At 39.3% G+C, this 26,531-nt stretch overlaps 1 pseudogene; it reads left to right on the top strand.

Annotated features, from left to right (window-relative positions):
- The first annotated feature begins 24,805 nt into the window (after positions 1–24,805).
- Positions 24,806–25,233, top strand: LOC144236358 (large ribosomal subunit protein mL42 pseudogene; annotated as a pseudogene).
- Positions 25,234–26,531: the final 1,298 nt, after the last annotated feature.

Here is a 26,531-nt window from a genome sequence, read left to right as displayed (position 1 = left end):
ATAATGCCAACATTGCTACCTCAATAATCTTCAAAAAGAAGACATGTCAGGAAATTACCTACAGAGAGGTAGAAGAATTGTGCCCAGAAAGGGTCCCTGGATCCAACCTTAGTGAGGAACTTGGTGTCAGATAGCTCCCTATAGACAGGGTAGAAAAGGCACCATAAAGGTCTCATTCTCCAGATTCTGAGACAATTTGTCCGCCTGTTGGAACATCCACAATGATGACAATGATTGTCCTGATTGCCTATTATCATAAATCTTAAGTAATGTGACTTCAGAGGTTAGGAAGGGCACAGAGTTATTTTTTAAAATCTCTGCCTGCTGCTATTAAAAATACGTTTATGAAATAAAATAAATGTTTAGCATGCATTTTCTCACAGCTGTCTATGTCATTCCTCAGCTAATATCCCATTCCTCCCAAAAATGTCATGGGCAATTGTTTTGTTACCAACACAATCTATTTCCTATCTCCTCCAGCTGCTTGTAACTCCTGAGAGAGAACAGCATAGGGAGAATATATTTTGTTTACTCGTGTGTGTGTGTGTGTGTGTGTGTGTGTGTGTTGTTTTTTAAAATGAGGCCATTTCAAGCAGTAATGGTGTGGGGGGGGGGGTTGTTTATTTGCTTGGTGGGCTATTCACTTACNTGTGTGTGTGTTGTTTTTTAAAATGAGGCCATTTCAAGCAGTAATGGTGTGGGGGGGGTTGTTTATTTGCTTGGTGGGCTATTCACTTATGGGTTACTCTTGTTCCTTCTGTCTCAGCTTGCCCTCAACATGTGTGATGTGTATGAACAGTTACCCCTTGTAGCTATCTCAAATCTGCTAATATATGGACTCCAGTCTGCAGCACCCTGTAACAAGTGCAAATAAGGGATCACCAAAGTTAGGATTAGTGTTAGGTCTACACACAGTCCCATTCTAGACCTCATTTTTATCTTCCTCAGTCTCCACTCCCTATCTGGCTCAGCTCTCTTTTAATGACCTCTGAACATTCCAAAATATTTTGGTCATTGGAATGGGCCAGGCACAAGCAGGTCGGAGGCAGCGTGGCATGGTCTGATGCACAGTGTAGTGATGTTCCAGCCCCAGGGCTCTGCTCAGCACCCACCCACAGGGTCCTGTGAATCCCACCCAGCTACATCTCCCCACATCTTTAAGAAGACCTCTTCTCCAAATGGAGCCACTGGAGATATTCAGTCTCCTTGCACACAGACCCTTAAAAATCCTAATTCTGACCCTTTTCCACATCTCCTGACCTCTGAAATAATGATAGGTTCCTCTGAAACTGAAAGGAAGGGAAATTCTATCATCAGCATACCCTCCTACCATACCCTCATGGCAACAGCCAAAACACAAATCTCTCCCTTACTCCAGCATACTTTCAGCCTCCTATGGGCTGTCTGGACCAGCAGTGCCACAGCTATCTGAGCATATCTAGAACCAGCCCAAATCACAGCTTGCTTCCCCTCTCATGGCAACACAGAACAACCTGCTTCCCTTAAACTCCAGAAGATAGAGGAAAGCATTACCTCCACAACCCTGGCTCATTTTTACCCTCACCAGTGCAGGACAACTCAGTAAGAGCCCCTTGCAACCTTTCCATCTGAAGGCTACAGTGAGAGAAGCTATTGCCTGGTTTTTTGTTCTTTGTTTTTTAAGTGTATAGCTTCAGCCACTCGATTTTCCAGTACTAAGTTTCTTCATCTGCAAAGTAAAATAGGTGAATTAGAACGAATGCTTTAATATCATTTCCAGCACCAACCATACTGGAAGGTTCTGGGTTGAGGTATTGTATGTGGTGACAGGACCCATTTGAGGGAACCTATTGGCCATCATGTAACCTGATCAAGTCAACTCAGTTTCTGCATTGACTCCAAACTCTGTTATAACACTTTGTAATAAGTAAACAATTTCTATTGTTCAATGTTTTGCTACATATCTTTCATGCTAACAGATGTTCATAATTTCCAACCTGAAGCACTACAAAATCTTGGTATTGTCAGAGGGAAAATACACTCAGTATAGTTTAATCAACTTGAATAGAGTCTTTGGAAAATCTATGCCACTAGAATATCATATTCCAAGCATTATGGAAAACAGATCATTTACCACATTTAAGTTAAACCTGTACTTCGTCGGTGATACAGTTAGAACATTCTGGGCTTATGTTTTTAAGGACATTTTTTGTTAATATTCTTTTCTTTAGTCGAATGTCAGGAATGATTAAGCATTCATGAGAAACTCATTTTGATCCTTATAAACTGATAAGCCTTGATAAGTCTAATAACATCCAAATCTAAAATACTAAAATATGACCTGTCTTTTCCAAATGTGAACAAAGTACAAAAAGCAAGGGAATAATACCTGCCGAAGGTTACAATGGATCTGAAGACTCATGTCGGTTGGGGCCCTTATAAGAAGAGCTCTGCAGAGAGGCCTTGGTTTTGTCCCATATGTGGGCATTGGTCATATTCATATTCATATTCTGGTCAATAATGGCCTCATAATTGACCAGGTCCACCATACTATCTGCCTGACTTGGTTTTAGTATAAGTCTAGTCCCAGAGGGGACAGGGATTTTTGTACCTGTATCAATCAGTCATCAACGGCAGAAGGTTATCTAGCAGGGAGGGCAGGTATAACCTGCCAACATCTATGGACAAGTGGCTCCTGTTAATGAAGAGGAAAGCTTCAGAAAAAGCTGCAGCTGTGTGCTGTTAGCAGACAACAGGGGTTGGAGGCACCAGCCCAAGTAGAGATGGTGTGGGCAGAGCACCACCTGCATCTACTCCACAGATGCAGCCAACCACTACCTCTGGTGCTGGGGGAATAAAGGGACAGTTATTCCCAAAGCCAAATCAAACATTGTATGTCGCATCATGGGAGAGTTGGAATACTTCATAGTTTGGCATTTTTGGAGGGAATGTTTTGAATGTAGGGAGACTGAGTAACAATAAATTGTCACCCTTATAAAATGTCTAATTCTTCCTTTGGTTTACTGATTTGGAAAATGGGTATTGAATGCTTAATATTTGCTAAGCTAGACTTTGGAGTTATTTAGATGAATGTATCTTGCCCCTGCCCTTAGGTTGCTCACCATCTAGTGATAGGATATGCCTGATTTTTATAACTCCTGATGAATTCTCAAGTCCCTGCTTCTGACTACCCCAAGTGCATTGCCCATCAAACTAGGAGGCAGAGAGAAGTAGGAAAATAATCTTCTAATAATTTAACCTATAAATTCCAAATTTAGAGAGTCAACTGGGAAGAGAAAATTGGATGATTTCTGGGACTGAGTACAATGAACATCATTTTTTTCCCACATTCTAAGCAATTGGTATATTTTATGAGTAATCTCATGAACTGCTACACTATGGTTTTGAAGAAGAAAAATAAGATCATATGCCAACTTGATATGTCTTATCTGCTGAAGCAAGGTAAAACTCTTATCTATATTTTTTCTCTAAAATAAGAGAGATGTATTATCACTATGGCTATCAAAGTGTCTGTGAATGCAGAAATGCTCATTATTTATATAGCAACATAAATGCATGCAGCAATTGACTATACATAGCACCTGCTGAACAAACAACTCCCTTCCCCAAACTGCTGAGAAGAGTACAATACAATGCAGGAAAAACATAATCTAGAAAACAGAAAGTAGTTTGTGGTCTTTATGGGCAGAAAGCTTCATTGAACAAATATCATTCTTTGTTTAAAATATTCAGTGATGAGACCCTATGCATTGTATTTGTAAAATATGCATTTGTCTGATCAGATCTATCATTTTTATGGACCTCAGGAAACCAATGAAACTATGTTTCATAATAAAATCATTGAGAATCAAAGTCGAAGAAATGGCAGTGGTTTAGGGAAATGTCATTGAGTTATGGATAAAAAAGAAAAAATGTGAAAAAGCTAAAATAAACTAGTGAGACTATGTCAAACCAAAGAGCTTCTGTAGAGCAAAGGAAATCATCAACAAAACAAAAAAGCAACTTGCTGAATGAGGGAAAATATTTGCAAAGCATACATCTGATAAGAGGTTACTATTCAAAATATATAAAGAACTTACATAACTTAATAAAAAAAAAACAGCCAAGTTAAAAAATGCAGAGGACTTGAGTAGATTTTTCAAATGAAGCCTTACAGATGGCCAATGAATACATGAAAAAGGTGCTCAACATCACTGATTATCAGAGAAATACAAATCAAAACCACAATTAGATATCACCTCACACCTGGCAGATTGGCTGTTATCAAATACACACACTCAAAAAAACAAATGGTGGTGTAGCAAAAAAGGAACCTTCATTATTGGTGGGAAGGTAAATTGGTGCACCCACTATAGAAAACAGTATGGAGGTTCTCAAAAATTTTTAAATAGAACTACCATACAATTCAGCAACTCCACTTCTGGGTATTTATCTGAAGGAAACAAAAACACCAACTCAAAGAGATATATGCACCCTTATGTTCATTGCATTATTTACAATAGCTAAGATATAGAAGCAATGTAAGTGTCCATCAATAGATAAATGGATATCATACACAATAGAATATTACTCAGCCATAAATAAAAGAATGAAATCTTGCCATTTGTGACAATATGGATGGACCTAGAGAGTATTATGCTAAGTGAAGTAAGTCAGACAGAAAAAGACAAATACCATATGATTTCACTTATATGTGGAATCTAAAAAACAAAATAAACAAAACACAAACAGACTAAGAGAACAAACTGTTGGTTACCAAAGGGGATATGGGGGCACAGTGAAGCAGGTATAAGGGATTAAGAAGTACAAATCTCCAGTTATAAAATAAATAAGTCATGGGGATATAATGTACAGCATAGGAAATACAGCCAGCTATATCATAATAATCTTGTATAGTGACAGATGGTAACTAGACATCGTGGGGATCACTTCATAGTGTTTAAAAATATGAAGTCACTATGATGTACACCTGAAACTAATAGGACATTGTATATTAATTATACTTCAAAAAAAGAATAATGTATCAACACTGCTCTAGCAATTGTGACAACTGAACCATACTAATAAAGGATGTTAATAATAGGGTATCATGACCAAAGGCATGTGGGAACTTTCTGTACCATTTTCACAATTTTTCTGCAAATCTAAAACTATTCTAAAATCAAAAGTTCATATTTAAAAAAAAGACAAAACGGGATGTAGAAGTTAATGTCATGATTAATAGATATGATTTAGAAACATTTTGCATAAGAGGTTAGAGAAGGTCTGTCTCATAGAAATGTGTTTGTGGATTGAGCAATGGATTGGAGTAAGGTCAATACGGCTTGATGCAAGTTACTTAGTTTTATCTGGGGCCACATATTCAATCTTCATGGTTTACAAAAGCAAGTCACAAATGTGGATTGTGGATCACAAGAGGAAGTAGCCCAAATTGTGGCTTGAGGGTTAGAGGTCATCACCATTCTGGAAAAGTCATTCAAATTAGCTATTGCAGTGATAATAATAAATCAAATTAACTCTTATTGGGAAGTTATTTTTAAACTGATAACACTAAAGTTAGGTAATATATATTATTTTAAATGGTGTCAATGTATCATCAAAATACCCATTGGCCAATAAATCATACAACTTATTGTCTAAGCCAGGACACTTTTGACATTAAGAAGAGGTACTATTAATAATCCAGTACAATATGGGCAAACCATGACTGTTTCAGGCAAACCTAGAGCCAGGTACAAAATGAGGAAATGGCCGGGTTGCCAAGAAAAAATGTGCAAAACTTAAATCCTCTTTATTCATCTTCAGTCTTTAAGAAAGTCAGTTAGCCTCCAGGAAGTATGATAAATACAAGACTACATTCCACAGAGTCTCCTGGATAGCAGCCAGAGTTAGTTTTCAAACAAGTTCGAACAGTAAGTTTGTCCTTATCACCTACTGCATTTCTTAACCAGTTTTACTGGCTTCAAAGAAGCTTTGAAGAAAAAAGAAGAAATCTTTAATATGTGTGTGAAAACTACAACATAAAGGGCATATTCAGCAGTATTTCTAACTCATAGCTTAGGAAAATACTACCCAGTGAATGTGTGACAACCTATATCCATCCAGCAACTCTCTCCATTCTTTCATAAAGAAGTCATTGGATTTGTGAAACTATACACCGAGATTTCTCAACTTCACCGCTACTAACATTTGGCGCCAGATAATTCTTTGTTGTGGAGGGCTGATCTGTGCATTGTAGGATGCTTAACAGCATTCTTGCCCTTGCCCCCAGAAGTCAACACCACTATCCCTCTAGTTTTGGCGACCAAAATGTCTCCAGACATTGCCAAGTGTTCCCCAGGGGACAAAATCACCCATATTTGAGATCCACTGGTTTAGACCATGACCTTTTTTCTTTGCCATTACACTTGCTACAAGTTGGATCATGCCCTGGAGATCTACAAATCTTTGCAACTTTCAGCTGAAAAGGATCTCAGAGAAAATAAATCCTCTCTTCCACATATTTGTTACCATATGTTTGCACATATAGGTAGATTAGGAGGAACTTAACGGAGGACCATGGGGGAGAAGAAGGGGAAAAATAGTGGGGGAGAGGGAGGGAGGCAAACCTAGAGAGACTCTTGAATGTTGCGAACAAACTGAGGGCTGATGGGGTTGGGGGAGAGAGGAATCGGGGTGATGGGCATGGAGGAGGGCACGTGTGGGGATGAGCACTGGGTGTTATATGGAAACCAACTTGACAATACATTATTTAAGGGAAAAAAAGCTTCTATAACATCCTGGCACATAATCACCAAGATTCTGGTTGGCTCTGCCAGCATCAGGGAGCTCATTTCCTCATGAAATAATCTATTTAATGCTTAGGCAGTTTGAATATGAGGAAGTGTATTAATGCTGAGCCAAAATCAGCTTGCCTGTGATTACCTCTCTCATCCTAACTTTACCCAAGGGAACCCCATAGAAGGTGTCTCTTCCCTCTTCCTCTCCTTCCTCCTCCCTCTCCACACAGCCCTTCCTTTCTTCCCAGAGAAGTTTTTCTATTAAATACTTCCCTTAAACAACTCACCAGTTTATCTCTCTGCCTCAAGACTTTCCAAACAATCAAGATGGTATGAGAATAAGGATAATAATTATGGTGTTGATGATGAGGATGAAGATGATGATGGTGGTGGTAGTGGTAAAGATAATGATGATAGTAATAGTAATGTTGATGGTGACAGTAGCGTCAGTTGTGGTGGTGATGATGGTGGTGGCAGTACGGATATGGTGGTGACGATGATGATGATGGGGATGATGGGGATGGTGATGATGGTGGTGGTGGTAATTATAGTTGTAGTGATGATGGTGGTGGCAGTAATGAGGATGATGGTGATAGTGGTGGTGATGATGGTGGGAGTGATGATCTTGGTCATAATTTGTTGAGCTCCTTCTATGTACTATATGCTCTTTATCCATCACAATGCAATCCAATATACCAAGCATACTAACTACCCATAGTTGGCAAATTAATCTAAAATATAACTTCACAACACCTGGGTGGCTCAGTCAGGCAACTCTTGATTTTGGCTCAGGTCACCATCTCATGGTTTGTGGGATTGAGCCCCGTTTTGGGCTTGTGATGACAGCACGGAGCCTGCTTTGGATTTTCTCTCTCTCCCTCTCTCCCTCTCTTTCTACTCCTCCCCTACTTGCACATGCATACATTCTCTCTCTCTCTCTCTCTCTCTCTCTCAAAAATAAATGAACCTGTAAAATAAATAAATAAATAAAATAAAATAAGGTAAAATAAAATAAAATAAAATAAAAAACTATGACATCTACCAGCTCACTCACTACTTCATGAACTTACCTTGGCTTTCTACTACACAATTCTCTCCCAGACTTCCAGAGCACTTGTTGAGCTGTCTCTCTTGTTAAATGGCAATAAAATTCTTCTCCCTTTCCCACTGAGAGGCTCCAATGCCATTTCTCTAGTCTTCTTCACAGCCCACCACACACATATAAACTCAGAACTACCCACACACTGATTCTTATTTCCATGGGATGTCCGACTACTGTCTCTACACCTACTCAAATATCATTATTCCTTCAAGGCTAAATTAAAATCCCCTTTGATTCACTTCCATTCACTCACATTTTTTAATACATTTTGGTGCCAAGCATTGTGCTGCCCCCAATGATGCAGAACTCCCAGCCTGAATCTCAGGTACCTTGTGACAGACATTAGATTTAGTGATGAAAGTTAGTTTTGTTTGAAAAGCTTTAGAGCAACCACTGCTATCAGGAGCACTTAGGGATGAGGGGAAATAGACTACTAAAGAATATCACTGAAGGTTATGATGTAGATCACCTTTCATGTTCTTCCTGAGACACAGAAATATTTTTAATTATTTTTAGTTACTAGATTATGCTTATTTGAGTGCAAAAGCATAAAAAAAATCCTGGGCCATGTGGTCCTCAGTTAATATTTGAATTATATTTATAATCTAAACTGTGACTCAAGAGCAAAAATAAACTGTTGGGACCTCATCAAGATTAAAAGCTTCTGCACAGCAAAGGAAAGAATCCATAAAACTAATAGGCAACCAACGGAATGGGAAAAGATAGTTGCAAATGACATATCAGATAAAGGGTTAATATCCAAAATCTTTAAGGAACTCACCAAATTCCACACCTGAAAAACAAACAACCCAGCGAAGAAATGGGCAGAAGATATGAACAGACACTTCTCCAAAGAGGACATCCAGATGGCCAACAGACACATGAAACGATGCTCAGCATCCCTCCTCATCAGGGAAATACAAATCAAAATCACACTGAGATACCACCTCACGCCAGTCAGAGTGGCTAAAATGAGCAAATCAGAGAGCTCTAGATGCTGGCGAGGATGTGGAGAAACGGGCACCCTACTACACTGTTGGTGGGAATGTAAACTGGTGCAGCCACTCTGGAAAACAGTGTGGAGGTTCCTCAAAAAGTTAACAATAGAACTCCCCTATGACCCAGCAATAGCACTGCTAGGAATTTACCCGAGGGATACAGAAATGCTGATGAATGCCCATTACACTGACCACAACCTTCCTCCCTCCACCCACATCTGCTGCTCCAACAGATCTTGAGTAAACAACTTCAAATGCTCTTTTGCAACTAACAGTCAAAGTTCAAGAAAAAAAAATGGCTGATATCTCTTGTTCACTTTAATTCAGTGTGATGAAGAACACAAGACAGACTTGAGATACAAGCAACTTTCTGGCAGACGGGGGAGCACTTTGCTGCAAAGTCATCTCTTTGGGCTCTCCCCAGTGCAGATGGCATCGGAGGATATTGAAAAAACCTGACAAAGCATGTTGTTGTGAAGGTCTGGACTCAGACAGGAATGCCACAGGCCGGGAAGGGAACCTAGGCTGACCAACGTGGGTCTTTGGATATGAATGTCAGGCTAACATTGACTTTTTGCTGATGAGTACAAAAATGTTCTCTCACCTGCCTGACCTGAAGTGGCACCTCACTGCCTGGTCAGCTCCATTATAAAATTGTTTCTTAGGCACCCAATTTCATGACATATTATCTAAGATATATTTCTAGGACATAACCAGTTTTCTTCAGACTAATGGCTATTTATTCATCTATGCATATAATAAGACTCAAACATCATATTAAAAAAGGAAGGGAGGAAGAGAAGATGTTTCCTCACCACCAATCCCAGGCTGACGGAGCATAGTCAACAATTCATTGGATGCCACAGAACGACAGAAACTTGGATAAACTCTGGTCAATCATGTCATGCCCACCTTCTCTCTATTCCTTTAGAAACATATTTTCCAATAAGACAGACCCTATTTTCCAATGCCAATATTATTAAGGAGTTCTACTTTAAACCAATAAAATATATATATTAATAAAACCACCTTCCTATTCTTCCATTAAAATACCATCACTACCATCATTTAATGGGGACTATAAATGTCACTCCAACTTCAGGTTCAATTCAAGGCAGATTATAACAAGGAACAGTCTGTCACAAGGTTTTGGTATCCTATTTTGTGACAAAACACCAAACAATTAGGCCACAGGGTACAGGATGTAAAGCTCAATAAAGTTATAGGAGTCTAAAGAGTAGTCTGTCTTTTTAGTTTGCTGCTAATAAATATTTTATTGTTGTTTGGAGAACACGTAAGTGGAAATAGCAATTTCCTTTCTGTGACTATCCTAGAAATGGTAGTTACTTCTTGATGAGCAGAGAAAGAATTTCCTTTTAGGGACTTGCCTATAAATAAAACTTCGCTTAACTATGCATCCAGTATGCTCCTAAAAGACTGGGTAAGAGATGATCTCACACTAGCTACTTTGGTCATATATCTAAAGAAATAAATATTATACTGGACAGCCTTTGGGAAGAAAATATTGGTTTCCATAGCTAAAGTTTTCTGCAATTTATGGGTTCTCATAGTGTTATAATTTAGAGATCAGTTCATGGGGAAAATACTCAAATCAATTTTTAAAGGCACTTATAATTACTCAGATGCCTTGTCTTTCCAACAATATGAGGAAATACAGTATTCTACAATTATTAACTTCCCTGAAAATAAGAGTTGAACACAAGCTTTGTTTTTTTAGGATTTCATTACATTTGTGAAAATACCTTTAAAAAATATTAAACCAGGGCCCCTGACTGGCTCAGTTGGTTGAGTGTCCAACTTAGGCTGAGGCCATGATCTCACAGTTCAGTTTGTGAGTTTGAGACCCGCATTGGGCCCTCTGTTGTCAGCACAGAGCCCACTTCGGGTCCTCTGCCCTCTCTCTCTCTCTGCCCCTCTCCAACTTTTGCATGTGTGTGGACATACTCTCTCTCAAAATAAAAAAAAGAAACTTAAAAAATGTATTATACATTTGCCTCCTTTCTCAAACAGAATACGATGAGCATAAACAACAGTCCCTAGTTGGAAAGGCTGCCATGACTGATTCTATGTAGTTCCAGGGGGAATGGCTAAAATCAGAAGCAAGAGACATATTGAGTTCAGTAGTTTAATTGTTATGTGTGCATCACTCAAACCAAATTTGGGAAGTGCCATACTTCTTCCAGTTCAAGTTAATAAATCTATGCAGAAAAAGACATCAAGCCTGAATCCCAAATACTCAAGGACCTGCCCACTGCTACACAAGCTCACAAGAGAAATACGCAGTCACCCAAAGCAGAACCACTCTGTTTATTATAATTAGGCAGAGGGGCAAACTCAAGCCCCACAGGAGCTATGTAGGTAACATTAAATAAGAGAAGTACATTGGATGTAGATCAAAACGCAGTCATAGACTGAGACAGTTGGAGAGCACATTGTCTGTCTAGAGGGGGAAGATGTTACTCAACTCTAGCTCATTGAACCAAACAAGATTATAGGTCTCATTGTTGTCATCTTTCCAGACTGCAAGAGCAGCTAGGAATCTAGATTTTTATGTCACTATGTAGAATACACAAAAGCTATCTCAAGTCAAATGTAACCTGAGAGCCATCTTTTGTCAATACCTAGTAAAAGGCATTGGATTAAAGCTTTATGTGGATACTACTTAATTCATAAAAATTAAACTGCTGAACAGAGTTAAGCAATGTGCAAGGCCATAGAAATTCACTGTGTGCCTCTGGATCAAGACCTATATTAGAAATCAATCTATCCAGGGGCACTTAGGTGGCTCAGTCAGTTGAGCATCCAACTTTGGCTCAGGTCATGATCTTACAGTTCAAGAGTTCCAGCCCTGCGTTGGGCTCTGGGCTGACAGCTCAGAACCTAATGCCTGCTTCAAATTCTGTGTCTCCCTCTCTCTCTGCCCCTCCCCTGTTTGCACTCTGTCTCTCTGTCTCTGTCTCTCTCAAAAATAAATAAACATTTAAAAAAAAAGGAAGAAAGAAATCAGTCGATCCTAATGAGTCCTGTTGATTCAGTCTCTTAATGTCTCAGGTATGCATTTACTTCTTTCTATATCCAAAGCCACCATTGTCCTTTCTTATCTGCCACTTCAATAGTTCCTGCATGGCCTCCTTGCCTCCTCCCTGGCCCCACTCAATCCATGCCCCATAGAGATTCAGTGCTACAGCCAGATCAGATCAGATCAGATCATGTCTCTACCCTCACATAACACTGTCTTCTTTTGGAACCTTTAAGTAGCATCCCAAAGCCCTTAGAATAAAATCCAAATTCCTTAAGGGACCTGCAAGGCCCTGACTGATCAGACCCCAGCCACTGTCCAAATTCACCTGGTACCACTGTCCCCTTCACTATACTCCACCTTCATGGGCCAGGCTGTTTTAGACTCTCACACATGCAAGCTCCTTCCCTCAAGTAATAGACAGACCTTAAGTTTACAGGTTTAATTTTTTTTTCCTGGAACAATCTTCCCCTGGCTCTTTGCCCACCTGTCTCATTTTTTCTTTAAGGTCCCAACTTAAGTGTCACCTCCTAGAAGAAAATATCCACAATCACTAGAGTGGGTTGAATTGTGTCCCTCCCAAGGAGTATGTTCATGTCTTAACCCCAGATACCTGTGAATGTGACCTTATTTGGAAATAAGGCCTTTGCAGATGTAATCAAGTTAAGGTGAGGTCATGCTGAAGTAGGGTGGGCCCTAAACCCAATGACCAGTGCCATAAGGAGAGAGAGATTTGAAGACACAGACACACTCACAGAGGGAACATGGTCACGTGAGACAGGCTGATGTTGAAGACAACTACAGACCAGAGAAGGCCAGGGATAGCCAGGTAACTACCAGAAGCTGGGAGAGAGGCAAGGAAGGAGTCATCTCGAAAGCCATCAGAGGAAGCATGGCTGTAGGAAACCCTGATTTTAGGCTTCCAGCCTCCAGAACAGTGGGACAATGAGTTTCTGTTGTGTTAAGCCACCCAGTTTGCTGTATGTCTGTTTGTTACAGCCCTGAGAAAACTGATACAATCCCCTAATGTCACATAGGTTCCAGGTTCTTCCTTCTTATGCTTTGAGAAGCTGAGACCACCTTTCACAGATCAGAATCATTCATTGATGTGTTTACACGTGTCTCTCCCACTAGACCATAGGAGGCATGAGGTCAGAATCCGGGTGTATTTTGTTCACCTCCATATACCATACACCTCCAGATGGCACCTGTCTTCTAGAAGTTGCTCAATGAAGGCTTCTTTAGTTCTACACATGGCGCTTTAATATTTTACAGTCTCTTGGGCTCTTGAGATACGTGGGGTGGACTGTCCTAAAACTAAATAGTCCCATATTGTCAGACTGATCCCTATTGGTCCAGAATCATGGATTTGTGCTGGAAACAATCTTAGTAATCCACCAGCTCCCCGCCACCAGTGGCCTCACTGGTTTCTCAGATGTGAAAACTGTGCCTTCTGCAGATGCTATCAGCTGTCACTTCTTACAGCTGTTGTCAGTCTACCCCTGCTTCTGAAAAGCAGCACTAGATGCCGGCAACTGCCTCTCCTGAGGGTCCCAAAGTGGCTTTCCCTCACCTGAAGAAGAAAGCCTGTGGCGTGTGACAGCTCTTCACTGTTTGGTAACATTTTTGTTTAATTGGAGTAATAGAAATTTAAGCCTGGAAGCATTCTCTTGACACATCATCGGAGCCACACCATCCCCTCATTTAATTGACTATGCCTCGATTATATACATTGTTAAATGCAGCAAGGTTTATTGCTGTGAATTACCAGTTAACCACTCCCAAAAAGTTCCCCTGGGTATTCCTGAGCATTTCCCTAAGGGCTACCTCAAATAGACCACAACCATGGCCCTCAGATTTCCCCCCTTGCTCACACACAACTCCAGGGCCTCTTCTCTTGCTTTCTGTTGAACCCCTGTCTACTTCATCCCAAATGTGGGGCACCATTTCTCACACTATAGCAGATTCTGTGCTATTAAGTTTCAGTGAGACTTTTTGAAAAGTAATGGAGTAATGGAAGGAAAATGCCATATCCAATCCAGAAAACAATATACAACTACAGCCCCAACTCACAACTCCAGATTGCCTTCTGTGGTCAGAGGAGCATATGAGTTTCTACCATAAGTGGAAGCAGCTCTGGCTTCACCAGGCCTCAGAGCAAAGACTCAGGGGCCCTATGGCCACAGGGAAGGTGAGAAGCCCTTCCTTCAGTTCAGTTCCCTGGTCACCTCACTTCTTGCACCAAGACTGATTCCCTTTAGTGAAGAATCACCCTCAGCAGCACCTTCTGCCCCTTGTACCAGTTGAGAGAGCTTCCATAACAAAATGCCACAAACTGGGTGTCTTCAGAGACAGAAATTTGTTGGGGCATCTGGGTGGCTCAGTGGGTTAAGCATCCAACTCTTGATTTCAGCTCAGGTCATGATCTCATGGCTCATGAGTTCAAGCCCCATATCTGGCTTTGCACTGACAGAGCAGAGCCTGCTTGGGATTCTCTCTCTGCCCCTCCCTCCCTCACACACTTGCATGAATGCTCCCTCTCTCTCTCTCTCTCAAAATAAATAAAACTTTAACAGAAAAGTCAGAAATATATTGTCTCCAAGTTTTGAAGGCTGTAAGTACAAGATCAAGATGTCAGTGGGTTGATTCCCTTTGAGTGCTGTGAGGGATAATCTGTCTCAGGCCTCTGTCCTAGCTTCTGGTGGTTTACCAGCAAGCTCTTGTAACAGGGGGAAACTGAGCATGTCTGATTCCATGTTTGCTTCTATGGTTGCTGTGGGAAAAGTAGCTTAGGAACTTCTGCTTAGCCTGGCACATAGGCATGTTAATCATCAAAAGAATTTTGCTTACAGCTAAGATTTTTTAAAAACTGCTTTTTCACCCAAAATCTACCCCACTCAAGGAAGGAGATAAGGCTCTGAGCAGAATATGCACAGAAGCGCAAAGCTGATGGAAAACAGAGAAGAGAAGAGCTTCGTTAATCTGGGCAAAAGCTAGACAACTCACAGCAAAGTGCTAATAAAAACTGGAATAACAAAGATAGCTTAATTTGAGGCCTAATTGGGCTTCCTCCTAACAACTCCAAATTTAGACCTTAGGGCCAGTGTACCATACCTACCTGTCTCTAGAAGGAGGGATATGGAAGCTGCAGAGAAGATTCCAAGTTCATGAACATAAGCAGGTTGTCCAGAGTTGGACTACAGGCCAACCCTGTCAGAGGCTCCTGGAAACAGAAAAAGGACCATCACCCAGCATCAGAACTGAGCCATAGCACAGTGGCTGTCCCACACTGGAGAGGTGACCCAAAAAAAAAAACAAAACAAAACAAAAATCACCCCACAGACTCCAAGGAACCAGGAATCAAAAGTGTTGTACTAATGCTCCCTTGACTGAGGAGGGTAAGAAGCCTCCATGGTCTGAAAATAGAAGCCTAAAAGGCAGAGAAGCTTGCTACCTTCCCAATTCTACGCCCTCTAGAGAGATTTTCAAATCTAACACCATGATTTTCCTTCTCAACAATTCCCATAGGGAAAATATTGTGATGCCCAATTTAGAGATGAGGAAACTGAAGTCTGGAGAAGTGAGCAATTTGACCGTGCTTTTGTAGCAAATAACTTTAAGGAGGAAGCCAGAACTGAAATCTCACGTCAGTCTGTCTGACTCCAAGCTGTGGCTTAGGGTATGACCATTTCCATTCTGTGTTAATAAATGATTTATGGGCAGCAGGAATTTATTGGTTGTAACTGGGGAGGCTGGGTTTACTGTTTTGCCAGGGCTAGGTGGAGTGACTCTCCAAAGTTTGTTACCAAGAGCCTCTTTATACTCACAAACAGAAAAGAAGTCTATGCAAAAAGTTCTCTTAAAGATTGTCCTGGAGGGGAGCCTGGGAAGCCATCAGTTGAGCATCTGACTTTGGCTCAGGTTAAATCTCATAGTTCATGAGTTCTACTCCCACTAGCTACTGTCAGCACAGAGCCCTCTTTGGAGCCTCTGTCCCCCTCTCTCTGCCCCTCCCTTGCTCACACTCTCTCTATCAAAAATAAATAAACATTTAAAAAAATAAAGATTGTCCTGGAGCCCAGCCTCACACCAGGACAGAGAATTCTCTTGTGGCTGCTGTGCTGCTGGCCAAACTCACCTCTCAGCATCCTTGCAAAATAATTAGTGACATTTGTGACCAGTCTGGCCTCCATATTAGGACTGTCTCCATATCAGAGCACCATATATTCTCGAAAATATAAACACATTTTTTCAAAATTATAGTTGGAAGATATACATCTGATAAGATGACACTTCAAACAGATGTATCAGCTGAGCTGTTTAAAAAGTTACAGAATCCTTCAGGAGCAGGAAGACAATATGCAGTGCTGGAAGAAATGGATCCTTTTTCCTGTGTGGTCACAGGTCTCTGATGGGCAGGCAAAGTTTTCACCCCTGCTGAAAGTCAGTATCTAAGTATCCCTTTTACCCCTTTTAGGTGTAAAAGAAAATGGTGGAATCAACCTATATGCCATTGAAATAAATAACAAAAAGCTTCCAAATGTAATAAGTTCTCCAAAAACAGCCAATTATGGTCACATAGCAGGTAAAATAACTAGCGAAGGTGAATGTTGACACCTCAAGTCCTCATCTCTACAAATGGGGAGCTGCAGCTTGGGGTGGGATCAGTACCTGCAATGGGATGTAGTGAAACAAACCACAGTGAAGGTTGACGAAGTTAAATGCTAACTGCCGACCTGAAAAACAGCACAGTACACTGTGGACCAAAAATGAAGCAAAAATGTAAAACTTTGGTAGCAGTATAATGTTTCATAATTCAACAGTGGCCGAATGTCTAAGAAATCATTGTGAACAATTCATTGAAAGCAAAAAGGCTCCCTCTAAGTCTAAAGGTATGTAAAGTAATCTACAATACTTTCAACCCTCCAGAGGCAGTCCTCGAGAAGGAGAAGTTATTTAGATCTGAGCTTAAGAAAAGTCCACTTATTTGTTTTGTTATTTTTCGTTAAATCTTATTCCAAATGCTTTCTATTTAAATCTTATTCCAGGGGCATCTGGGTGCCTCAGTTGGTTAAGTGACCAACTCTTGATTTTAGCTCATGATCTCACAGCGGTGAGATTGAGCCCCACATCTGGCTTTGAGCTGAGAGTGAAGCCTGCTTGGGATTCTCTCTGCCCCTCCGCTGCTCATGTGCTTGCTGTCTCTCTCACTCACTCTCTTAAGATAAATAAATAAATAAATAAATAAATAAAATGAAAGAAACAAAAAGAAATCGTATCCATATACATAAAAGTAAATATTTCTCATTTAATGAATATTTACTTTATTAGGGCAATGCTTTATTTCTTAATTTAAAACAAAAGTCCTACTAGAGGCACCTGGGAGGCTCAGTCAGTTAAGCATCCAACCCTGGCTCAGGTCATGATCTCTCAGCTCATGAGTTCATCAGGCTCTGTGCCTACTTCAGATTCCTATGTCTCCCTCTCTCTCTACCCCACCACCGCCATGCTCTGTCTTTCTCTCTCTCTCAAAAAAAAAAAAAAAAGTCCTACTTAAAAGACTGCACTATGAGCGCAACTATATTTTAATTCTTCATGCTAGAAAGCTTGATTGCAGAGGAGAGTCCCCACTAGCAGATCCATGATGCACTGAGAAACCGTACAACCCATGGTGAATGTGCCCTGTGATCTCACAGTTATATCAATGACATAAATGTCACATTCCCATTGATCACTGAAATATGCTGCTTATAATTTTCTTACAACATAGGCAATACTTGTTTCTTCAAGTTCAAGGAAAGTTGAATGGAAGAGAAAATAGCATCCTCAGAGAATCTGAGGTCAGAGGTCTTGAGATCTCAAGCCAGATTTCATGCAAGCTTGTGGCCAGAATTCACATTCCCTTAGAGTTGGGTGCCAGGCTTCCTACACTGTTGGTGGGAATGNGAGACTCTTGAATGCTGAGAACAAACTGAGAACTGATGGGTATGGGGGGGAGAGGGGGTGATGGACGTGGAGGAGGGCACTTGTGGGGATGAGCACTGGGTGTTATATGGAAACCAACTTGACAATAAACTATTTATATAAAAAAAAAAGTTGGGGTGCCAGGCTGACTCAGTCAGTGAAACATGTGACTCTTGATTTGGGTGGCTCCATGTTGGGTGTGGAGCCTACTTAAAATAAAATTTAAAAAGTGGCCCCAGGTTGGTTGTACCCTGTCTGACTAGAAGAAACAAGACAAGTACCTTCTGGGTGAAGTCACCTTCCATATAGCATCAAAGATTACAAGCACACAAAAACTTAAATATTAAAATACTAAACTATGCTCAAACTTCTTTTAGGTAACATGTATTTCTGGAGTGATTCATAGAACAAAATCCTGCCTCTATGATAACTGTACATGGACCAAACATGCTCTGATATCTTCATTATTCAGACATGGTCGGAATCACAGCGGGGGCGGGGGGAGAGACCATTAGATGGTCAAGCAAAGATGGAGAAAAGTATAATATAGCCCACACTAAATGTGTCTCTATTAGGACTTATTGACTGTATGATCAGCAAAACGCAAAGCAGCAAAAAGGGAGAGATGCTGTGTCTTCCGTAGAATCGCGTCAGCTTTAGAAAAGAGAGCCAGTGGGGCGCCTGGGTGGCTCAGTTGGTTGAGTGTCCGACTTCAGTTCAGGTCGTGATCTCCCGGTTCGGTTCATGGGTTCGAGCCCCGTGTTGGGCTCTGTGCTGACAGCTAGCTCAGAGCCTGGAGCCTGCTTCAGTTTGTGTCTCCCTCTCTCTCTGAACCTCCCCTGCTCACGCTGTCTCTCTCTTTCTCTCTGTCTCTCATAAATAAATAAAACATTAAAAATTAAAAAAAAAAAAGAAGAAGAAGAAGAAGAAAAGAGAACCAAGATGACAATTCTTAACTTTCAAATAAGTGGATGGCAGGATAAAAACTTCCTGAGTAAGCATAGCTGCTATTAGTAATCATGTCAGATACAAATCCATTTTCAATGCTAAAAAATTAATAGTTTCATAAGCTATAGTGGGGAGGTTATTTATAAGAAATAAAAAATCCAGGAGTCAAATGTGAACATATGGACAAACCTGAGTACTTGAAAATTATAGACTTCTCATAGTAGAAGACATCACAGAGAAAGTAAAAAAATAAAATAATAGTTATGAGGAAATATTTGAAATATGTACAGAAAAGACAAAATTGATATCCCAAGTGCATTTGCTTAGTGAAGACCAGGTCTACTGGGCCCTCCTGGAGAGTACATCCAGGTGGTCAGGTATTTAGTCTCATGTAATAAATCACCTCTAATACACACACCTCCTTGAGACTTCTGATTCCTTCCATGCTGCTTAGTCAAGGCAGTTCAGGCATCTCCAACCAGATTGATTAGATCAGCATTGTGTGTAAGCTTCATAAAGTCACCCCAGTGCATTTCAGCACCAGCTCTGGGACTCTTTGCTAGGATCTTAAATCCCAGTTGCAGGAGTCCCATGGAAGTAAAGTCACGCTCATTGACTTTATTCCACCCTCACTTATCTACCACTTTCAATACCTACTTCCACTTGTGTATCGCCAGTTCACACTGTTATATATTTGCCAGATCTTGTAATTCCTTAGGTGAGTGTATTTTTTGCCCTAGAGTAGGAACTATATTCCCTACTGAGGTTCTATGCACCTTGACCCTAATTTATTATTCCAAAGGCAGTGGGGGTGAGGAAGGTCTAAAGGTTGAGAATAATACACCTGCCCTGGATGTGGTTTTTGCAGACTCTCTAAGGTTTTCAAAGGGAGGCTTCCTGGGGAAAGAAAATATTTCTGCTGGCCTGGAGGGTTCTGGATAATTTCAAGTTAAATATTATTGGACTCATCTACCTAAATGTCTCATCTCAGGTGAAAGTCACCATTCTTTCCCTGCCAAGGTCCTAACTTTCACATATGAGATTACTCATGCCTATGCATTCACTGGTAGCTCTGATATCCTTAAAATTAAATTCTTGGTTCCATTTTTAGCACATTCTTAAATAAGATTGCTGAATAAAAGGTTCTCTTTAAATATTCAACTATCCAGTATAGTAGTCATTAGTCACAAGTATCTAATGAAGACTTGATATGTGCCTATTACAAACTGAGATATGTCAGAAGTGTAAAATAAATATTTGATTTTGAAAACTTAGTACAAAAAAATGTGGGGGCGCCTGGGTGGCTTAGTCGGTTAAGCGTCTGACTTTCGCTTAGGTCATGATCTCGCGGTTCGTGGGTTCGAGCCCCGCGTCGGGCTCTGTGCTGACTGCAGCTCAGATCCTGGAGCCTGTTTCAGAGTCTGTGACTCCCTCTCTCTCTGACCCTCCCCTGCTCATGCTGTCTCTCTCTCTCTCCTAGAAATAAATAAAACATTAAAAAATTAAAAAAAAGTAAAGTAGCTAATTTTATATGTACATGTTGAAATTACAATATTTTGGATACATTTGGTTAAATAAAATTAATTATTACTGAAATTAATTTCACCTGTTTCTATTTTTAAATTTTTGGCTACTAGAAGATATAAAATTACATATATAGTTCATGTTATATTTCTATGGTACAGAATGATTCCATAGGGGCTCTCAGGCTTTCACAGTGATCCCTGAGTTGAGAATTAGCTAACTGAGCTTATTCTTTTCATAAGAATTGTAAAGCTGCACAAAAGTCAATCCATTTCAATTTTCATTTGTCAAAATGCATAGAACTTTACAGTACAAAAAGTGAGCCTTAATGTGTACAAATTTTTTTGAAAATCATTTATGGGATACCTGGCTGCTCAGTTAGTGAAACATACAACTCTTGATTTCAGGGTTGTGAGTTACAGCCCCATGTTGGGTATAGAGATTATGTAAAAATAAAGTCTTTTAAAAAAATCATTTAGGAAGTTGAGGAATCCAAGATGGAATGCAGAAGATAAGAAAAGAGCCTAACTGTATTAAAAATCTATGAAATAATTTCACTGAAGGGAATTTATTCCCTTCCCAGTGCAAAAAGATGTTGATCTCAGTAACTGAGTGGAGTCTGTGAGACTAAAAGCAATAGGAACTCTACATAAGCACAGTACTCAGGGTGTTTCCCATGGGAGTACAGATTAACATTTCTTTTTCTTTTTCTTTTTTTTTAAGAGAGAGAGAGAATCTCAAGCAGGTTCCATGCTCAACATGGAGCCCAACACAGGGTTCAATCCTATGACCCTGGGATCATGACCTGAACCAAAATTAAGAGTCAGACACTCAACTAACTGAGCCACCCATGTGTCCCTAAAGAAAGCTCTGATTTTTTTAAGTAGACCCACTCCCAACATGGAGCCCACTATGGGGCTTGAACTCTGACCCTGAGATCAAGACCTGAGCTGAGATCAAGAGTCAGATGCTTAACCAACTGAGCCACCCAAGCTCCCCTACAAGTTGACAATTCTGAGAGCAATATACTGTATATTAGAATTGAACAATTAAGTAACTTGGTTACAAATAGTAGGAGCCATGTTTCTCATTGTTGGAGTGAGAGGCTACAGAGAAGCATGGGGAGGAGGTTAGAAAGATATATATGGTAATGGATTAGAGTTGGAGACATTAGTATGAACTTACATTTGACTTAATATAGACATAGATGGTTGCATAGCCAAATATTTTTACATCTGTGCACATACACATTATTTTATATGTATGTCCTTGCTAAATCAGATGGAAGAGAGTGGAAGAATTGGCACTTCAGTAGCAGCAAGCACACAAACTGCGATTTTGGTTTCTAATACCATTCTACAATAAAAGGACCCAGAATTCCCTAAAGAAATGCTGATTCTAGGACAGGGGTGGAAAATAGATTAAGATGAGCCTGGAACATTTGTGTGCCAGAAAGCAAAGAAGTGTTTCAATAAAAGAAAAAAAAGCCAACAATTATAGGGTATGTTAAACGGACACAAGACCTAACTGAAACAGTTCACAGCAGCCAAAGCTGGGACAATTTAAACAATAAAATAAGTAAAGTAGTATTTAAAACTGTGAAATCATAAGTTAAATATCAATGAGTCCACACTGATGAGGAAAAAACTTGCATTAGTAAATAAGTGATGGGGAAAAGACAAATACTCGATGCAGAAGAATTCCAAATAATTTATGTAGACACTCTCAAAGAGGTCAAGCATAATCCACACTCCTCAAGTGTGAGCTGTGCATAATGACTTCTTGCCAAGAGTATAGAAGGGAAAAGGATACAAAGGAAGTCACTTTATAGTGCAGAAACCTAAAAAAACACTACCTCTGCCAGATGATCAAGGTTAACATGGACAGTGATTAAATCATTGTCTTAGTTCAGGCTTCCATAACAAAATACCATAGACCAGTAACTTAAAACAACAGAAATTTATTTCTCAAAGTTATGGATGTTGGTAAGTCCAAGGTCAAGATACCAGAAAGGTAGATTTCATCCTGAGTTCTTTTCTCTTATCTTGTAGGTGGCTACTTTCTTACTGAGTCCTCATTTTACTCATTCTTTCTCCTCAAGTGTTTGTGCACAGTTGGGGAGAACAAAAGAGTAAAATCTCTGGTGTCTCTTTATTAAGACACCAATCCTATCATGAGTATCTTTCCCTCTTGATCTCATCTAACCCTAATTGTTTCCCAAAAGTCCCATCTCTAAATACCATCACATTGGGAATTAGAGTTTTGACATTTGAGGGAGTCACAAACATTCAGTCCATTGCATACATGTTGATAGTGAGCGATAAGAATGCCACCTTACCTCCCATGGTCTTATTCTCAAAACCTCTTAACTACAGACTAGTCATAAGGAAAACAAAAGAAAAATCTCAATTCAAGGATAGTATACAAAATACCTGACCGGTAATCTTCAAAACTGTCACTGTCATCAAAAACAAAGAAAGACTGAGAAACAGCCATAGACATGGTGATCCAAAGAGATATAACAACTAAACGTAATGTGGTATCTTAAGTGGGATTCTGGAACAGCAAAAGAACATGAGGTAAAGACAAAGGAAACCTGAATAAAATATGAACTTTAATAATTATAAGAAACATACCATATTTATGTAAGATGTTAACAATAGGAGAAACTAGGTGTAGGATATACGGTAACTCTCTGTACTACCTGCACAATTTTTCTGTAAATTTGTTCAAAACTAAAACATTTCTAAAGTAAAAGTTTTATGAAGAGGGAGCTAGAATGTATTATGCTAAGTAAAATAAGTCAATCAGAGAAAGACAAATATGCCAGAGTCCAGCTCCAGCAGGTCCAGGGTCCCTGAAGGAAGGACGGTGTCAGCGAGAGAGGGATGAGAGAGCCCAAGATTCTTTCCGATCACCAGCCAGACGTCTCTGCACTGTTTGAGACTCAACTTTATTTAGAATTAAGTGTTTTGGGGGAACGGCACAAAAGTGGCATTCTGATGATAAATCTTTTGATCAGTAAAAACTTTCCAGAACATTGATATACACAGGTGTATGGGGAACAGCCCAGAAGTGGCATTCAAATATAAACAGGATGTTTTTAGCATAGTAAAGGCAAAAGTTAGTTCTTTGTGAGCAGGGGTCAGTAGCAGGGGTCAGTAGCCTCTCATCGCTTAATGGGAGGTATTAAGAAAAACAGGTTTTTCAGGAAAACAGTGTTGCTCCCAAAATCACAAAAGAAGTTCCTACAGTAAGTTCCTTCACAAAGTGCAATCAGCATATCAAAACCAGAATGAGTCACTCTGAATACCAATCAACAAGGTGCCTTGGGGGCGGTGGGATGCTTTGCTCAAGCAGAAAAAATTGAGTGGAGCTGGATATCAGTCACTATCTGTCAGAAAGAGCCTTGCAAGCTTGCCTTAACCTCATGAGGAGTTTTCTCAACTAGTGAGTTCAGAAATGGCTCCCAACACAAACACTATATGATTTTATTCATATGTGTAATTTAAGAAACAAAACAGATGAACATATGGGAAAAGGGGAGAGAGAAGAGAGGGAAACAAACCACAAAAGACTTTTAATTGTAGAGAACAAACAATGGGCTGATGGAGAGAGGTGGGTGGGAATTGGGCTAGATAGATGATGGGTACTAAGGAGGGCACTTGCTGTGATGAGCATCAGGTTTTGTATGTAAGTGATGAATCACTGAATTCTACTCCTGAAACTAATATTGCACTGTATGTTAACTAACTAAAATTTAAATTTAAAAAAAAGGAAAAGAATAAGATAAAAATAAAAGTTTGTTAAAAAGAAAACCCTGCTAGAAATTCTTCTACAATTGTTTTTAAGAATAATGATGGGTGGCTCAGTTGGTTAAGCATCCAACTCTTGATTCCTGCTCAAGTCATGATCTCACAGTTCATGGGGTCAAGCCCCAAGTTGGGTTCTGTGCTGACAGCATGGAGCCTGCTTGGGATTCTTCCTCTCCCTCTCTCTCTCTTCTCCTCCCCTGCTTGTGCTCTTTCTCTAAATAAATAAATAAACTTTAAAAAAAAAACATAATGATCAAAATTAAAAACTTCCTGGATCAGTTAACAACAATATAGATACAGATAAAGAGAGAATTTTTGAAATGGAAAATAGAAGAAAATATGTAAAATGAGACATGGTAAAACAAAAAGATGAAAGATAGAGTAAGACATATACAACATATGGGGGAGCTACTATATGAATACTTGAAAAAGAAGTAATAATTGAATAGATAGTGACATTAAAATACAGATGTCTTAAGGAACCCAAGCAGAATAGTTTAAAAATTCATAAGATGGTGGGCTTGCAGTGAGTGGCTGTCAGGGATGAAAATAGGTATGTCTGGAAGCAGATTTTAAAAGTACTTTCTCTTCAAATCATCTTCTTTCATCCCACCTGATAAGCATCTTGATTCACCATGGCATTAACACCAGTAAAATGGATGAGAGCAAACAGAACTATCTAGAAACATTTATTTCCAATTCAAAACAGAGCTTTATATTATGTTTGTCATAAATATACATATTCTCCTTTTCCAGATGACTATAATTGCAAAGTAGAGCTTGCTCTGACATTTGATGGTAGGACAATAGAATGATACCACCCTTCTGTGGACATTCCATACAAACTTACAAAACCTATCCCTCGGCCAGATCCTGTGCATAATAATGAAGAAACACATGATCAAGTGCTGAAAACCAGATTAGAAGAAAAAATGAACACTTTGAGCAAAGACCTATGATAGAACAACTTACTAAAATGTTCTTCACTACTAAGCACCATTGATCTCCTCATAGACTATATCATAGATGTCATATGAAACTGGATCCTCCAAAAGACAGATGATATTGAGGTTTTCAGGAATCAAAAAGATGCTATCTTGTATCTAATTTGCCATTTGAGAAAATGCAATTGTGTTCACTGTTATAGAGCAAGACAATAATGAAATGTCTCTTCATAAATAAATAAACAAATATTCATACCAAAGGGCATCATGATAAAAATCCAAAAAAAAACAAAGAAAAAATGGCTAAAGCAGCTAGAAAATAAATACTAATGATGATCAAAAGAATAACAGTTAAGAATGATGACTTCTCAACAGAAACAAGTCAGCAGATAATGAGGTATCTGTAAAACTCTGAAATAAACTGACAAGCTAGAATTGTATACTGGAGAAAAATATACTTCAAGAATAAAAGTAAAATGGAGGTGCCTGAATAGCTGTCAGTTAAGCATCTGACTTCAGCTCAGGTCATGACAGTTTGTGGGTTCAAGCCCTGCATCCCGATCTGTGCTGACAGCTCAGAGCCTCAAGCTTGCTTCGGATTCTGTGTCTCCCTCTCTCTCTCTGCCCCTCCCCTGCTCGTGCTTGCTCTCTCTCTCTCAAAAATACACATGAAAAAAAAGAATAAAAGTGAAATAAAGCCACTTTCAGAAAAACAAAATCTGAAATAATTTGTCATTTGAAGACTTGCACTAAACAAAAATTATCCCAGATGGAAAGTCTGACATGCAGGAAGGAATGAAGAACAATGAAAATGGTAAATATGTGGATAAATATGAATAAATGTTGGATGTATAAAACAATAATAAAGTCTTATTAAGTTTTAAACATAAAGAGAATTAAAATGCACAAAAATGATGTTACTTAAGTTGAGATAGGCAGCAATTTAGTTAAAGTTTCAAAAATATTTTTGTTATCAAACAGAGTAATTTATATGAGACTTGGATAAGTTTACCAGGCATTTGGTAATTTCTAGGGAATCTAGAGCCATAATAAATAGTATATAACTTCCAAGATAATAAAGGGAGAAAATGAAATAATGAAGCATAATCAATCCAAAAGAAGGCAACAGAAGAGATTTAAAAAAAAGAAGAACATGGCACATATGAGATAAGTAGAAAGTCTATAAGGAGATGGTAGATTTAAACCCAAATATATTGGTATTTGTGTTACATGTAAATTAACTAAATGCTCCAATTCAAAGGTGAAGATTGTCAGACTGAACTTTTTCAAAGGATGTGTTGTTTACAAGAGAAATCTAAAATGAAAAGATACAAGTAACTTGAAAATAAAAGGATAGAAAAAAATGTATATGGAAACATTTTCCTAAAAAAATGTTAGATAGCTATCTTGATATTGG

The sequence above is a fragment of the Crocuta crocuta genome, unplaced genomic scaffold (genome assembly GCF_008692635.1).
Source record: "Crocuta crocuta isolate KB4526 unplaced genomic scaffold, BGI_CrCroc_1.0 scaffold24, whole genome shotgun sequence".
Taxonomy (NCBI): domain Eukaryota; kingdom Metazoa; phylum Chordata; class Mammalia; order Carnivora; family Hyaenidae; genus Crocuta; species Crocuta crocuta.
This window is presented reverse-complemented; position numbering and strand designations above follow the sequence as displayed.